The sequence below is a fragment of the Pelobates fuscus genome, chromosome 3 (genome assembly GCF_036172605.1).
Source record: "Pelobates fuscus isolate aPelFus1 chromosome 3, aPelFus1.pri, whole genome shotgun sequence".
Classification (NCBI taxonomy): Eukaryota; Metazoa; Chordata; class Amphibia; order Anura; family Pelobatidae; genus Pelobates; species Pelobates fuscus.
In genome coordinates, this window is record NC_086319.1 from 23,659,774 (window position 1) to 23,675,748 (window position 15,975).

The 15,975-nt window shown below is 42.0% G+C and overlaps 1 protein-coding gene across 1 annotated transcript in view; it reads right to left on the minus strand.

Moving 5' to 3' along the window:
• Positions 1–15,975, minus strand: part of PLXNB2 (plexin B2) — a 201,527-nt gene that overhangs the window by 138,683 nt on the left and 46,869 nt on the right. Inside the window, exon 2 of the mRNA XM_063446803.1 lies at positions 5,884–5,941. The gene's annotated coding sequence lies outside the window, so the exon portion shown is untranslated. The remainder of the gene's footprint in view (positions 1–5,883; positions 5,942–15,975) is intronic.

Consider the following 15,975-nt stretch of genomic DNA (forward strand, 5'->3'; position numbering starts at 1 on the left):
CAGCCACATTAATGAATAGGATCGGAGTTTCATTCATTAGAATGAAATTCCAATCCGAACAAAGTACCGAATTGCATCCTAACACCAATGGAGAAACAGTGCTCATTCTGTTAAGATGCAATTCGGCAGTTTTGCCGGCGTTCTGTCTAAGTGACAGGACGTTCGGCAATACTGACAGGAAGCATTGTGGGATCTGGGAGGAAAGCTAGGGATCATGGGAAAATTGCTCTGACCAGCGGAAATGAAGCACACTTTGCTCCTCCGCTGGTCAGAGCTGGTCAAGCGGAGGAATCCTCCATAAGACAGAGAGTCCCTACTTTGTCTTATGATTTTAAAGAAAACTAAAGAAGACAGGAAGAAAATAATAACAGATCCCGAGAGAGGGGGAGAAGAGGAAGAGATTGAGAAAAGGTAAGTTCGGCATGACAGTGCCGCTTTAAATTAACTACTAAAATCATTGAAGCTGCATTGAGATGTATGGGTCCATACTATGTTCAAATTATTATTATTATTTATGTACAAAACGCCAACAAAGTCCGCAGCGCTGTACAATAGCTGGGCTAACAAACAAGTAATTGCAACAAGACAAGTCGAGCGTACAGGACAGAATGTGCTGAACAAATAGAGCTTAATGAGACAGTGAAATTAGTTTAACCCCTTAAGGACACATGACGTGTGTGGCATGTCATGATTCCCTTTTATTCCAGAAGTTTGGTCCTTATGGGGTTAAAGATCACTTCAGCTGATCAGCAGTAAAACTGTGAATTTTAAAACGACAACCGAATATTCTATGTACATAAAAACTGCTGCGGCAGTAAAATTAGTTGTTGGGTTTAGGTTCGGGCTATCATTATAGGGTACCGTATATACTCGAGTATAAGCCGACCCGAATATAAGCCGAGGCCCCTAATTTTATCCCAAAAAACTGGGAAAACTTATTGACTCGAGTATAAGACTAGGGTGGGAAATGCAGCAGCTACTGGTAAATTTCTAAATAAAATTAGATCCTAAAAAAAATATATTAATTGAATATTTATTTACAGTGTGTGTATAATGAATGCAGTGTGTGCGTATGTGTGTGTGTATGAGTGCAGCGTGTGTGTATGAGTGCAGTGTGTGTGTATGAGTGCAGTGTGTGTGTGCATGAGTGCAGTGTGTGTGTGCATGAATGCAGTGTGTGTGTGTATGAATGCAGTGTGTGAATGCAGTGTGTGCAGGGCCGGTGCAAGGATATTTGCCGCCGTAGGCAAAAAAATTTTTGCCGCCCCCTCCCCCCCCCATATGTCCTGACTTCCCCTCCTCCTCCCTCAGTGGTCCTTACCTCCCCACCCCTGTGTTCCTTCACCCCCCCCCCCAGTGGTCCTGACTCACCCCTCCCCTAGTGGTCCTTACCCTCCCCTCCCCTCCCCTAGTGGTCCTTACCCTCCCCTCCCCTAGTGGTCCTTACTTCCCCCTCCCCTCCCATAGTGGTCCTTATCCCACCCCCTCCCTCTCATAGTGGTCCATATACCCCCCCTCCCTCCCATAGTGGTCCTTATACCCCCCCTCCCTCCCATAGTGGTCCTTATCCCACCCCCACCCTCCCATAGTGGTCCTTATCCCACCCCCACCCTCCCATAGTGGTCCTTATACCCCCCTCCCTCCCATAGTGGTCCTTATCCCCCCCTCCCTCCCATAGTGGTCCTTATCCCCCCCTCCCTCCCATAGTGGTCCTTATCCCCCCCCTCCCTCCCATAGTGGTCCTTAACCCACCCCCACCCTCCCATAGCGGTCCTTATACCCCCCCCTCCCATAGTGGTCCTTAACCCACCCCCACCCTCCCATAGTGGTCCTTATACCCCCCCCCCCTCCCATAGTGGTCCTTATACCCCTTTTTTTGTTATTATTAATTTTTTTTATTATTATTATTATTTTTTTATTATTTCTTCTTATTTTATTTATATATTTTTTTTTTCGTCCCCCCTCCCTGCTTGATATATGGCAGGGAGGGGGGCTCTCCTTCCCTGGTGGTCCAGTGGAAGTTCAGTGGGGGGGAGAGGGGGGCTGGCAGAGCTGTAACTTACCTGTTCTGCAGCTCCTGTCAGCTCTTTCCTCCTCTGCGCCGTCCGTTCTGCTCTTCTGTCAGCTTACACTGTAAGTCTCGCGAGAGACTTACACTGGGAGCTGACCGAGGTGCTGACCGGACGGCGCAGAGGAGGAGAGAGCTGACAGGAGCTGCAGGAGAGGTAAGTTACAGCTCTGCCAGCCCCCCTCTCCCCCCAGTCTGTATTATGGCAATGTAAATTGCCATAATACAGACCTTGACTCGAGTATAAGCCGAGTTGGGGTTTTTCAGCCCAAAAAATGGGCTGAAAAACTCGGCTTATACTCGAGTATATACGGTAAGTGGGAATCGGGTCGACTTATGGCTACAATTCCCCTGGTCTTTATTAATGAACTCATTTTCCATTCAATAATTCACTGTTTGAGACAAACTGAAAGATGTATATAGTGATTTAACATCTAGCGAAACTGCAGCACCAATATTGCAAAAAAACTTGTTTTGTTTTTTTAAAAACTGCGTTTTGTGGGTTTCACAGAGCAAATACTATTGATATAACGTCATCCTAATAATCCAAGGTATCACCAGGATTACTGTCAGGGTTTCAATACAAGGAACTCGGAATGCAGTAATTGACAATGGCAATTTCAGCAAAGCAAAGTACAGACAAGGATAGATGTGGTCAGGTTCAACAGAATCCGTCCGTCCAGGCAGCAAAGGTTTTTGAGCGAAAGGCAGGATAAAGGGTCAAATACCAGATAGACAAAGTAGCAAGAACAGGTTCTAGCACTTGCATTGAAAGCACAGGACATGTGAGCAATGCGGGAGGAGTGAAAGGGCTTTAAATAGGGGAGATAGACACCCCTCACCTCAATACCACTTGACTGCTTAAAAACGACACGGTCTCGCCAACCGCGTTCAACCGCAGGGAATGGATGCCACCCGGACCAGTTTCTTGGCAGTGGCAGATATATTGTAGACACTGCATTGCAACTCATGGAACTCAGGTGATCCTGACTGCAGCAGGACCTTGGAGACCAAACTGGTCAACAGGAATGGCCTTTATTAATACCAGCATGACGGTCCAGGTGGGAGAGATAAGAAGTTCAGGAGAGCTGGACAAGTGGGAGCCACCCAGGGGACAGCAAGACCCTCTAATTTTACACCCATTTCACAAACATCATGTAGGTCATCCAATATTTCAGCTAAAGAAAACAGGGGCTTTGTTTAAACTTTGCACCTCAAGGAAGGAAAATGGAAAGTTGATGCTAAGAGTGTCCCGGCAGTTTATCTGTAGTCATTTCACCAAGAATGTTTACAAATTAGATGTTTGGATTCTCCATCTTCAACTAAAATTAGTTTAATTCGTTCATAAAACTATTTTTAAAGTTGGCATCTGTTGCTCCATCCACACAGATCCAGAAAAAAAGAATTTGATACAAATCCAAAAAAATGTCAAACCAAGTTATTAGGAGCTACACACATAACGTGCATTTGGCCAATTTGAACATTTAGCACATGTGCACGAATCCTTTAGGAATGTCAGCAGTCAATCTCAGTCATATTTCTATCGCTATCAGAGGAACGTAACCCTTTAACTGTTCTTTCAATTATTGTATTTCAATCACAAGTAAACCAGACAAAACCTAATTCAGCCAACCGTTTAGTCATCTATTATCAGCCCTTACTAGGACATCAGCGTTTCAAGACCTCTTCCTCCTCCCCTGAGGGACGGACACACTTAATACTCAGCACGTCTGTTTTATGGCTCTATTGTGTCCAACAGCAAAAGCCCCATTGACACTTTGATAGAGACACAAAACATACATAATGTATAAAATATCTGGACACCCAATCTCCAATTAAGCGCTTTCTAGAATTAGTGCTAGAATTGGTTTGCTTGGAAATTATCAAAGGCAGCTTTCAAAGACAACAATGTAAATTAATATGCACATTTCCACACATACTAGCTATTCTATTTTTTTTTTCCCAATAAATTTAATTTCTAAACATACTGCTATAAGGTCTGTTATATGCTAACACATAAACAGAAGGACCCCATGAGAGAAAAGATAAGCATGAGCAAGATATGTGGGCTTCTAAAGAAGTTATGATGTCTAAGGTTGGAGAGGGGTGGATTGCTGGTGATACATTGAGGTACACACATTGAGGTGTACACACATACACACACACACACAAAGTCAGCTTTCAAGAGAACAGTGCTTCAATGAGTAGAAATAAGTGCATTTGCTTTGGACAACGTGTTAATGACACACAGTGCATTTCTGTAGACTTGTGTCTTGTGTCCTTGGACTCCAGCTTTAGAGAACCAACAAAGGGTTGCTGGACGGGGGTCACAATTTAAGACAGTTTGAATGTATGCAACAACTGGTATCTAAAAGGATGATACTATTATAGAATACATTCATAAAAGCAAATATTGTGTCTTCATTTTGGGCTTCTTCAACAGATTATTATATGTATTTATTTATTTCTTCCAAATGCTATATAGAGACTATATAAATTAATCTTATTGATTACCTAAAAAGCTAATAGGTCCTTTCTAAATGCTACATAAATATAAAATATTTCTTCCATAATAATTTACATTTTTGGGCAGGTCAGGTTACATACTGAACGTCGTATTAAGCAGTCAGTATCGTTCTGTAATATTTAGACGGCATAGACTATAAAACTCTTGATTTGGATTCTTCATCACAAGACCACATGCGACTTGTTTTTATTTGATCACTTCCAGAACACCAAGCGTATTAAGCAAAATGAAACATTTATGGGATTTTAATGATCTTCCAATTGGTTAAATTCCTGATCGCATAATTAGATAGGATTATAGTGTATCACTAGAACGGGTTTTTAATGATGGAGAATAAGTTGAATCCTTTATGGAACTCTGTGATTCTCAGCTCTCTCCTTTTATTCCACACTGTGACCCAGCTATTAAAATTCACATTTAGAATATAAAACTCAACATGCCCATCACCGTAAATTGTATGAGATGTTTGTTTGTCTCTCTTAATACAAATTAGAACTACTTTTCATTACTCTGGTGTTTTTTTATGTTTAGCTATTGTCCAACACACACAATTCACACCGACACGCTACGAACTAAACACCATCCGATCAAAAACTGCAAAACTAACACACCATCTTAGCGGGAACCTCACCAGGTCACACATCAGTGCACTAGCAGTGAACGAGTATTTTCTCTGCAAAGTATAATGTATAAAAATAACTGCAGGTAAACAACACGCAAGGCGAATCATGCCTTAAAAGCTAAGTTAGCAAGGTTTGATCCTAATCTCATTTGCATGCTTTTTAAGTAAATTTGCATAATTGGTGTAAATCCAAAAGGTTATTGTAGAAACTATAAATGTCAGGTGTATTGAGGGTATAATTTTGTCTGTGCCAGGTTGCCTTTCTTCTGCTAAATAGAAGACAAGATTACACCGGCCTACAAACCCTATGACGCTCTTCCTGAAAAAAGGAGGCTGGGAGTTATTTTCCACCATCACAGGACGCAGCTTTAAAATAGTTAGGCATCACACGTGGAAAATAGTGGACTACACTGAACTTTAGTGTCTCTTTACAGGATGTAGAAAAGTATGGCTTCCTAGCACCTATGGTATGTCTTATAAAATCGCTGCTATACCAATAGAACACCGGACATTCTAAAGGCTGCTTCTTCGCTGAGCATTAGACTGTACTCTCCACCCATGAAAAATTATACAACAGGTTCCATATTAATATAATGAATATTCCTAAAAAGGCATGTAGGTCAAAGAACCGCACACATAAATGCGTAATCACACACGTTGCCTTACCTGTGATTAGCGAGAAAATCCTCACTGTTCGCAAAGCTTTACAAAGGTACCCACAAATCTAAAAAGAAAAGAAAAGAAAACAAATAAATATAATAAACCATAAACAAAGTTTTCAACACTAACATATTAAAGCAGTAATTTCAACTTCCCAGAGAGAGACAAAAGTAAAAAATTATTATTTTTTTTTAAATGAGTGGTTCGAAATTGTTAAGAAAAGAAGGCAGACTAACTTAGTAAATCATACAGGGCTCCTAAAAAAAACAAATAAACATGCACCAGGTGGCACTAGGGTAAAGCAACGTGTTAGAAGGGCCATTCTAAGTACCATCACAACTTTACACTATTGTGATTGGCTGAGAATTGTAGCAGCTCTAAGCCAGCATCCCACAGCTGTCAGTCAAGCAGCCAGGACTGGATCACTTGGAGTATTGTACGCAGTACTGGAGACCGTATCTTCAGAAGGATATTGATACTTTAGAGAGAGTTCAGAGAAGGGCTACTAAACTGGTTCATGGATTGCAGGATAAAACTTACCAGGAAAGGTTAAAGGATCTTAACATGTATAGCTTGGAGGAAAGACGAGACAGGGGGGATATGATAGAAACATTTAAATACATAAAGGGAATCAACACAGTAAAGGAGGAGACTATATTTAAAAGAAGAAAAACTACCACAACAAGAGGACATAGTCTTAAATCAGAGGGGCAAAGGTTTAAAAATAATACCAGGAAGTATTACTTTACTGAGAGGGTAGTGGATGCATGGAATAGCCTTCCAGCTGAAGTGAGGGAGGTTAACACAGTGAGGGAGTTTAAGCATGCGCGGGATAGGCATAAGGCTATCCTAGACTTAACATAAGGAGAGGGGCTGATGAAAGTATTTAGAAAATTGGGCAGACTAGATGGGCCGAATGGTTCTTTTCTGCCGTCACATTCTATGTTTCTAATTAATGGTGTAACAAGGCACAGGACCATTAACTTACAGCTTGCACGGAAAAAGAGTGTTAAGGAGACAGAGATCAATTTAAAGCCATCATAAACTGATCGAGCTTCCCAGGATTTTAATCTATATTTAACAAATATGTAAATTAAATGCAGAAATTCACACTTCTTCATTCCTGCGAATGAGCGCCTTCATCTTAGCTCCACGTCAATCATTGTTATAAGCGCTGTCCTTCGCACCTGACAGTCAGCATAGAGAGAGCATGAGGCGAGGGGAGAAATGAAAACATGTGTCTATTTCTCCTCTTCTTTTGCAATGTTTGCCCTGGTTTTTTGCCTTGTCTGATCTGGATAACCATGGCATTTGCTAAATGTTTAATATGACTTAAAACACCCAGAGCATGTCATAAAAAAAAAAAAAAGTTAGTGCTTTTCAATATGTTATATAATATAAATTACAGAGAAGCAAGAGTTCACCTTTAATATCTCTTCATTAACCATTTCAAGAACGCCAGCGAAACTACCCGGTTATGTATTTGCAAAGGCTGTACAATAACATTTCAAACGTGTTACAGTAACTGAAGTAATATGCCCTTGCTTGCTGCTTATCAAATAATGCAGTTATATCAACTGAGCTTAGCTGCAGCCTGTAGTGACCCTTTATTAGAGGAACACTAAAGGCACCCAGACCACTTAATCTCAATGAAGTGGTGTGAGTGCAGTGTCCCTTTAATTTTAACCCTGCACAGTAAAACATTTTTGTAGAAACGTCATTGTTTCCATTACAGAATTAAACACACCTCGAGTGGCTGTCTAACTGATAGCCACTAGAAGTGCTTCCCTGTGAGAACCTAGTCCAAACGGTTTGTCAATCAATGGCGTCTCCTAGAGCAGCATTTGATTGGCACAGTAGAGCGATTTCCACTGCATGCGCACTAGCCTTCCAATGCTTGGCGATCTCAGCCATAGAGGCAGGGTAGCCACATAGAGAACACTGCGGCAGTGTAGATAAAGTAAGTAAAAGTACCTATTCACTTAGCATGGGGGCTGGGGGTTGTAACTAAACTGCTAGGAGGTCATAACGGTTTCAGAAATATAGGTTTGTATTCCTAATGCTGTAGTGTTCACTCTGTTACTATATTCCCTAGCCAGCACTAGCAGCTCCTGATAGGGAGTAACCCTAACAACCATAGTGCACGCGCTGTGATTGCTAGGGGTGGCGAGCCGAAGGACGTACCGCCTTTGGGTGGTCTCTTCTGCTCTTATTTATAATTAATTCATCAGAATAAAATCTATGCTGAAGAATTAAATGACAGGTGGGAGAAAGACCCGTTTTTAAATTGATTTTTCTCCCAATCTCCACATTCGGCAGCGAAACTGCTAACACAATGTATAGGTAGAATGTTATGCACTTTAAATAAAAAATAAATAAAAAAATAAATTAAAAAAAGAGTAAAAGTAGTTTTGGGCAGTACTGTTGCCGGTATAACAACCAATGCATCTCCATCATCAACAAAGAAATTACAAAAAAATAAAATGAGAGCGACCATGTAAAAAACACACCGTTATACTAAATTCAGAACGGACTCACATCACACAAATATACCCAGATGGCATTAAAATGCGGCTTGTGTCCCATGATTGGCACCTCTGGCTATCACTGGACCAGAGAGTAGAATTATGAATCCATTATTTACGTGCCATGAAACACACTTGACAGATAGACACTTTGACAAACTAAATTACAAAATCCATTTTCTTTCCTTTATCTCTGTGCAATTCTAATTTAATAACGGGTACGGACAGTGTGAATGGCGTACAATTTCGGCTGGGCAAGGAGGGATGTACGCTTCGTCATAAGCTAGATTTTAAATCCTATATTCACAGTTGTCAGGAGCACAATTGGCTTATGTAATTCATTCCCAGCCAAGTGTGCTGTCCAGATCCCCAGCAGCCTTCCACTGACGGGAAGGAGACAGAAGACTATCTGCAATCATGTCAGCAAGCTTAAAGTAATAATAATCTGAAGGGGTTGCATAAAACTCATGGAAAAAATTAACAACAACAAAAAAATGCAACATTCTATTTTTTTGACGCACGTATAGCTCTTTAGGGTTTATTCACTGAATGTCAAACTGTGGGAAATGGACAAAGAAATTGGAACATTTTAGGCAAAAACTCAATTACAATTACAAACATTCCCAATTTGGGAAATTTTTCCAGGTGGAATAGTTTGGGCTGCAATTTCGCAATTTGATTAATAATTTTCTTGTTTGGCAAACCTCCCAACATATCAAATGTACACTTTTATTTTTAGGGAAAAGTCAGTAGAGAAGGGAGCAAGGGAGATTTTAGGTGACTCGGTAACAATGTTTGCAACTAAAATAGAATTTAGAACAATGTATCTTATTTACACAGACTGATTTCTACACACATTTATTGTAGTCTAAAGACACATTACTGGGAGAAGCATGGCTGTGGAGCTCTGTTATACACTCAGACACACACCAACAATATCAAACTCCTAGAAATGAGGGATATTAGGATAGAAAATAGGGACAGAGGGATTTGGGCTCCAAATAGTGACCATCCCTCCTAAATAGAGACATTTTGTTGGTGAGCAAATCTCTTAATTTACAACCACATACTGAAACAGACAAACTAACATACATACAGATACATACATTCATACGGACATAAATACACAGAGACAGACATACACCGTGAAATACATACACACAGATATACTGACACATACAGATATACATACATACTGACATACACACAGCGCTAATTTTTCTGACTTTTTTTGCAGAAGGGTGGCTGGGGCTGATGGGAGTCGGCGTGGCTCTTCCATCCTTGCAGCCTTTCTCTCTCCCCTCCCACGTGCAGGTTGCTGGGAGGAAATGACTGTCCGTCACTTCCTTCCAGCACTACTTTGCGGCAAATGCACGGCCGCAGCGCTGAGCGGGCCCCTGAAGATATAGGGCCCCCGGTGGGCCTAATTAGCGTGCGGGCCCCGGTGCAACTGCACCGGCAGCAGTTCCACTGCTACACGTGGGGCCTGGCACCTCCTGTCTGTGATAAAGGTGAAATAAAACCATTTTGTTTTCACGCAGGCTGTGTGGGTCACAGCAAGGGGAGGTGGGGCTAAGGCTGCATACAGAGAAACAAAAGTGATTTAACTCCTGAATAACAGTGAATTGAGCAGTGAGACTGCAGGGGCATGATCTATACACCAAAACTACTCCATTTAGCTAAAGTTGTTTTGGTGACTATAGTGTCCCTTTAAAATACAATAAAAAAAATACCCCAATAATAAAACTCCAAAAATATTAGGTTTAAGGTTTCTCGTGTATACATTTAAGAATATTTCATAGGAAATATAATTCAACTGACCATCAAGGAAATGCAGTTTAATTACCTATAAACATAGTTTAGAAACCTCTGCCTCACATCCAAAGCTGTGTTAGCTTTCTTATTGCTGGTTCTAGATCCATTTATAGGTACCACATTAGAAATTCACAGAACGTGTCCTGCTACAAGCTGAAAATGACTCTGTGCAGTGTGAAATATAGGACAATCTCACTTCTGTTAGGGGAGAAAGTAGGGATCCAAAACATGCCATCACTGCCGCAGCCACCTTCACGCTGAAATTGTAAATCATTGATTAGTTTCCCTCTCACAGCACAAATAAATGGAATCTTACAAGATCCGCGCAGGACACAGTTAACGAATCAGATTAAAAATGAGAAAAAAGGGACTGACATTTCCACTGAAACCGTTTTCATTTTAAAATGTCATATTTTACATGATTTCTGGAGTTATTGAGATCCTGAGTGTTAATTAAGTTGAACACTGCCCAGAGTAAGTTATGATGGTGGGAAGATATGAAATATACGAGTCTGTGGTGTATGAATGTAACAGTAACTCAAGGGTAGACTCCATAATCCATCAGACATTGAACACATGATTCCGTCCCCACCCCACCCCAACAGGTCACTAAAATGGGCAGCAAGCTGGCAAGAGTATTAAATCTCCCTCCTTTCACATTATTTAAGATGCTGCGTATCTGTTTATACATGAAATCAGACAAACATTACTTATGATTCAGAGACACAGTACATAAAATCCTCATGGGGGGGGGGGGGGGGGAATCAAGATGGAATACAGTTATAGTTTGTGTTTTTGGGACAGAAGGCTAGCAATATTTTTGATACTTTTTTTTTTTTTACTGAAATATTAATCTGGGCTCTGCACATGGCCAGCTATAATGAAGAAAAACAAACAAACACAAAACAAACCATAAATAAGTAATTAGGAGCTGTAATTATGCCAGACAGGACGTGGCTGCTTACGTAAAAAACAAACACACGCCACAGCCAAAAATCCCTCACTGACATCCCTGGGGCCAAATGTCATTCATTCAGCCAGTGGCAACATATGTGACTGCTTAGGAATGTCCCCAGTCTAGTTACTGCATCAGGAATGGGAGACGGCTCACAAAGAATGTCCCTCGAACATTGAAGTCATGAAAAATAAAATGAGAAACAACAAACAAAAAAAAACAAGTGAGAAAGGGAAGGGAGTACAAGGAGGCTATTTCATCATAACCTATACAACATCGTTTTTATAGTTTGCTGCTTGTCTTTATACGGACAGTCATGACACCATAACCACTACAGCATGCTGCAGAGATTATGGTGCCGGGCGTCCACTGGTGCCAAACCACAAAAAACTGTCAAACCATTTTTAAACAATCTTACACACCTGGGACCCCCAGTCCAGCCTCTGAGATATCTAGAGTAGAGGCTCCCCTTTCGCATTAGATATATCCGCTTTACAAATACATGAATATAAAATCCATAGACTGAGAGAATCTTCGGCCAATGAATTAATTCCAAACATGGATGGAACAAACATCCCTAAAGTGGAAGTAAGAACTTCTGCCATAATGATCCCAGACAGGGAGGCTGCACTGAAGGCCTATTAATGGTCTGAATAGTGTTTGAAATGGTTCCGTACTTTAATATGAATGAATCAATACGAACATATAGTGTCCTTATGTATTAGTTACACTGTACACTCATGCATGCAAACATTCTAAGTTACAAACACAGCAGTGGAATTTCAGGCCCAAACCCAACAATTTTTTATTTGTTTTTTCTATTTTGCATTTCGTTTATGCCTTCACAAATTTGTAAACTATTTGTGACACTTTAAGGATTCTGATGGCAATATGCCATCTAATAGGGACAGAAAACCTCTACTCTAAACCCACCATTTATGTGGCTTGCTCCCACATAGCGTGCCCCCCCCCAAAGTTTAAAACTCACCTTCTATCCAGCGCCGCGCGAGTCAGCCAGTGCTGGCTCCGCCCCCATTGTGACATAATCGAAATGGCCGATTTTTAGCCAATCCAATGCTTTCCCATAGGGAAAAATGCAGGAAGCCCAAGTTTCACAACAACAATCTGATAAGACCAAAATCAAAACAATCCAGAAAAGCACAGTGATCCCGTTAGTTAAAGGACCACTATAGGCACCCAGACCACCTCAGCTCAATGAAGTGGTCTGGGTGCCAGGTCCCTCTAGTTTTAACCCTGCAGCTGAAAACATAGTTTCAGAGAAACTGCTATGTTTCACGGAGGGTTAATCCAGCACTGAAAACACTGAAAAGGCAGTGTTTACATGAAAATGCCTGAAGGGAGCTGTAGTTGTTCTGGTGATTATAGTGTCCCTTTAAATAAATAAATAAATGGATACATGTAAGTCACAGTTGCACTAAGCACTTTGTTACTTTAGAATATCACGGGGGAAAAAAGAAATAAAAAGATGCTAAAAAGGCACTTCCAAAGCAACGGATTCTGAATAAATTATATATATATACACACACACACACACACACACACACACACACACACACACACACACACACACACATATATACACACACATACATACACATATATTGAAAAAAAAAAAATTTAAAACCTTGATATTCTGAACAAAACATAATGACCAAACAAGAATGTACAAACTGTCGACATTCTGTTTGGACGAAGTTTGGTAACTGGATGGCTGCTCATTTCCTTAAACTAAACTTGACTAAAACTGAAATTCTGGTCTTTCCTCCCTCAAGTGTTGCTACTCCTGTGCCTGTCTCCCTCCAAGTCAATGGTGCTACTATCAGCTCCACCACGCAGGCTCACTGCCTAGGTGTTCTCTTTGACTCCGACCTCTCCTTCAAGCCTCATGTTCACTCTATTGCCAAATCCTGTCATTTCCATCTCAAAAACATTGCGCGCATCCGCCCCTACTTAATGCCAGATGCGACTAAGGTGTTGGTCTATTCCACTGTCCTTTCTCGCCTTGACTACTGTAATCCGCTTCTCAGTGGTCTTACGTGCTCCCAACTTGCGCCGTTACAGTCCATAATGAATGCGGCGGCGAGGCTCATCTTCCTGTCCGCCTGCACCTCCCATGCCTCACCCTTCTGTCAGTCCCTACATTGGCTTCCCATAAAATATTGAGCTCAATTTAAAATTCTGGTTCTTGCTTTCAAATGTCTACATAATGCTGCTCCCACCTATCTATCCTCCCTTATACACAAGTATGTCCCGTCTAGGCCCTTAGGCAGGGCCAGATTAAGAGCCCAGTGGGCCTGGTGCTGACAATTATGATGGGCCTATTTACAGAATCTAATCGACCAAAAACACAAACAACCATACCTCCCAAGCATCATGTATCTGATGGAGATGGTGTTGGAGGGAAACTCAAAGGATGCAGCTATACGAAAACACATACTCTATGCTAATCTCTCTCTAATTTATGCTTTCATCTTTCAAGTAAATCCATATCCCCTAACAGCAGTGTCCAGTGAAGCAGGAAGTCAATGTGCAGGGTAAAAGAGTGTGCCACTGGCGCGAATCACGTGATCAGACCTGCCAAACGGCGTGAACATGCCCAAAAAGGGGGCATGTTTGTCCAAAGAATTGGAAGGCCAGCCTGGCATGAATGCATGTCATGCTGCCTGCCAATCATGCAGGCTGTCCAACTGAAGGTATACTATGCAGGCAGCACCCTGAGCTTAACATAAATGCATCAAATGATGTGCCTACTCCATGCTTTCTAAGGTCTGTCCCCGAGCACTCATATGTCCACTTGTCTCCTTACCTTCTCCTGGTATATAGTCTGGGGCAGGGAAAATGTGGATGTAGTGAGTGTAGAAGAAAGGGGACATGCCGCAGTGTTAGAGAGACCAAAGTCTGCATTATCTAAACTAAATTTATTGTCAGCCAGTCCACACAGGTTTTATTCCCATGCATCCATCTTAAACTTCCAAATTTAAAGGGACACTATAGTCACCAGAACAACTACAGCTTATTGTATTTGTTCTGGTAAGTAGAATCATTCCCTCCAGGTGTTTTGCAGTAAACACTGTCTTTTCAGAGAAAATAACTCTGATATCCACTCCTTAGATGGCTGCTAGAGGTGCCTCCTGGGGCAATACTGCCTAGTGTGCTTCACTGCCATTCAGTGTCTCCACCCTCTGCATGCAGAACTTTCCTCATAGAGATGCATTGAATCAATTTATCTTCATGATGAGATGCTGATTGGCCAGGGCTATGTTTGACTTGTGCTGGCTCTGCCCCTGATCTCCCTAGTTTACAGTCTCAGCCAATCCTATGGGGAAGCATTGTAATTTGCTCAGACCACCACTTATGATGATGTCAGCAGACAGAGTCACTTCAGAGGCAGACAGGGTCAGGGCCAGCAGCTGCAGACTTGAATACAAGTAGGAGTTTACTATATTTAGGGAGGCAAGAGGGGGTCGGGGGGGGCTAAATAGTGGTTTTAACATAATAAGGTTAGAAATACATGATTGTGTTCCTGACCCTTTAGTGTTCCTTTAAGCAAGAGTATGTGAAGAGTAGTTAGGGTTGCCACCTTTCTTGGAAAAAATACCAGCCTTATACATTTGTATAATTAATTAGTTATGTGTGACATCACATGATGTAAATCACAAGGAGTGACATAAGAGAAAATTCTGTAAACTCACCAAGAAACTACTCACAGTTTGATTCTGCTGTATAGATGGACTGCTCCCAGTGTCTCAGTCTCGCAAGTCACCCAGTCTCTCAGTGTCCCTATGTATCACAGTGTAAGTGTCCCCATGTCGCCCAGTCCCCTAGTCTCCCAGTGTCTCAGTGTTCCCATTTCTCCCAGTGTTCCCATGTCTCACTGTGTCTCCATGTCACTGAGAGACCCGGGGACACTGAGACACTTGGGGACACTGGGAGACATGGGGCACTGAGACACTTGAGGACACAGGGAGACATGGAGACACTGAGTCACTAGGGACACTGGGAGACATGGGGCAACTGGGAGCCATGGGGACACTGAGACACTAGGGACACTGAGACATGGGGACACAGACACTGGGAGACACTGGGAGATTTGGAGACACTGAGAGACTAGGGGACACTGTGTCCCTAGTGTCTCCGTGTCCCAATGTCTTAGTGTCTCCCAATGTCTCTATGTCTCAGTGTCCCCATGTGTCTCAGTGTACCCATTTCTCCCAGTGTCCCCTAGTGTCAGTGTCCCCCGTATTTTCCAGTGTCCCCAAGTGTCTCAGTGTCCCCAGGTCTCCCAGTATCCCCTAGTGTCTGTGTCCCCATGTGTCCCCTAGTTTCTCAGTGTCCCTTAGTGCCTCAGTGTCCCCATGTCTCCATGCTGCCTTTCCCCCATCCCTCACTGACTTGAGCTGTAGAGCTGCTGTGTGGACTCTCTGTGCTGTGTAGCTGCTCCCCCACGGATTAGTGAGTAGTAAAGAAAGGCAGGGAGGGATATGCTGTTACTTCCTATCCCTGCATCTCTCCACATACAGTGACCCCTACTGGCCGGTTCTGATATTGCAGAGTAATTTCCGTTTATATTGAAAAAAATAACTGCATTTGTGCTGCCGGTATTACTGCAATACTGGTACTGGACAGGCAGCCTCAAATACCAGCTGTGGTATATACAGTAAAATACCAGTCAGGTGGAAAACCTAAGAGTAGTGTGTGAAAAAAAAAGTGTAAAAAAACATTTTTATTTTTTTTTTAAATGGGCCTATTCCATGGGCCTGGGCCTGGAGCTGCAGCTCCATC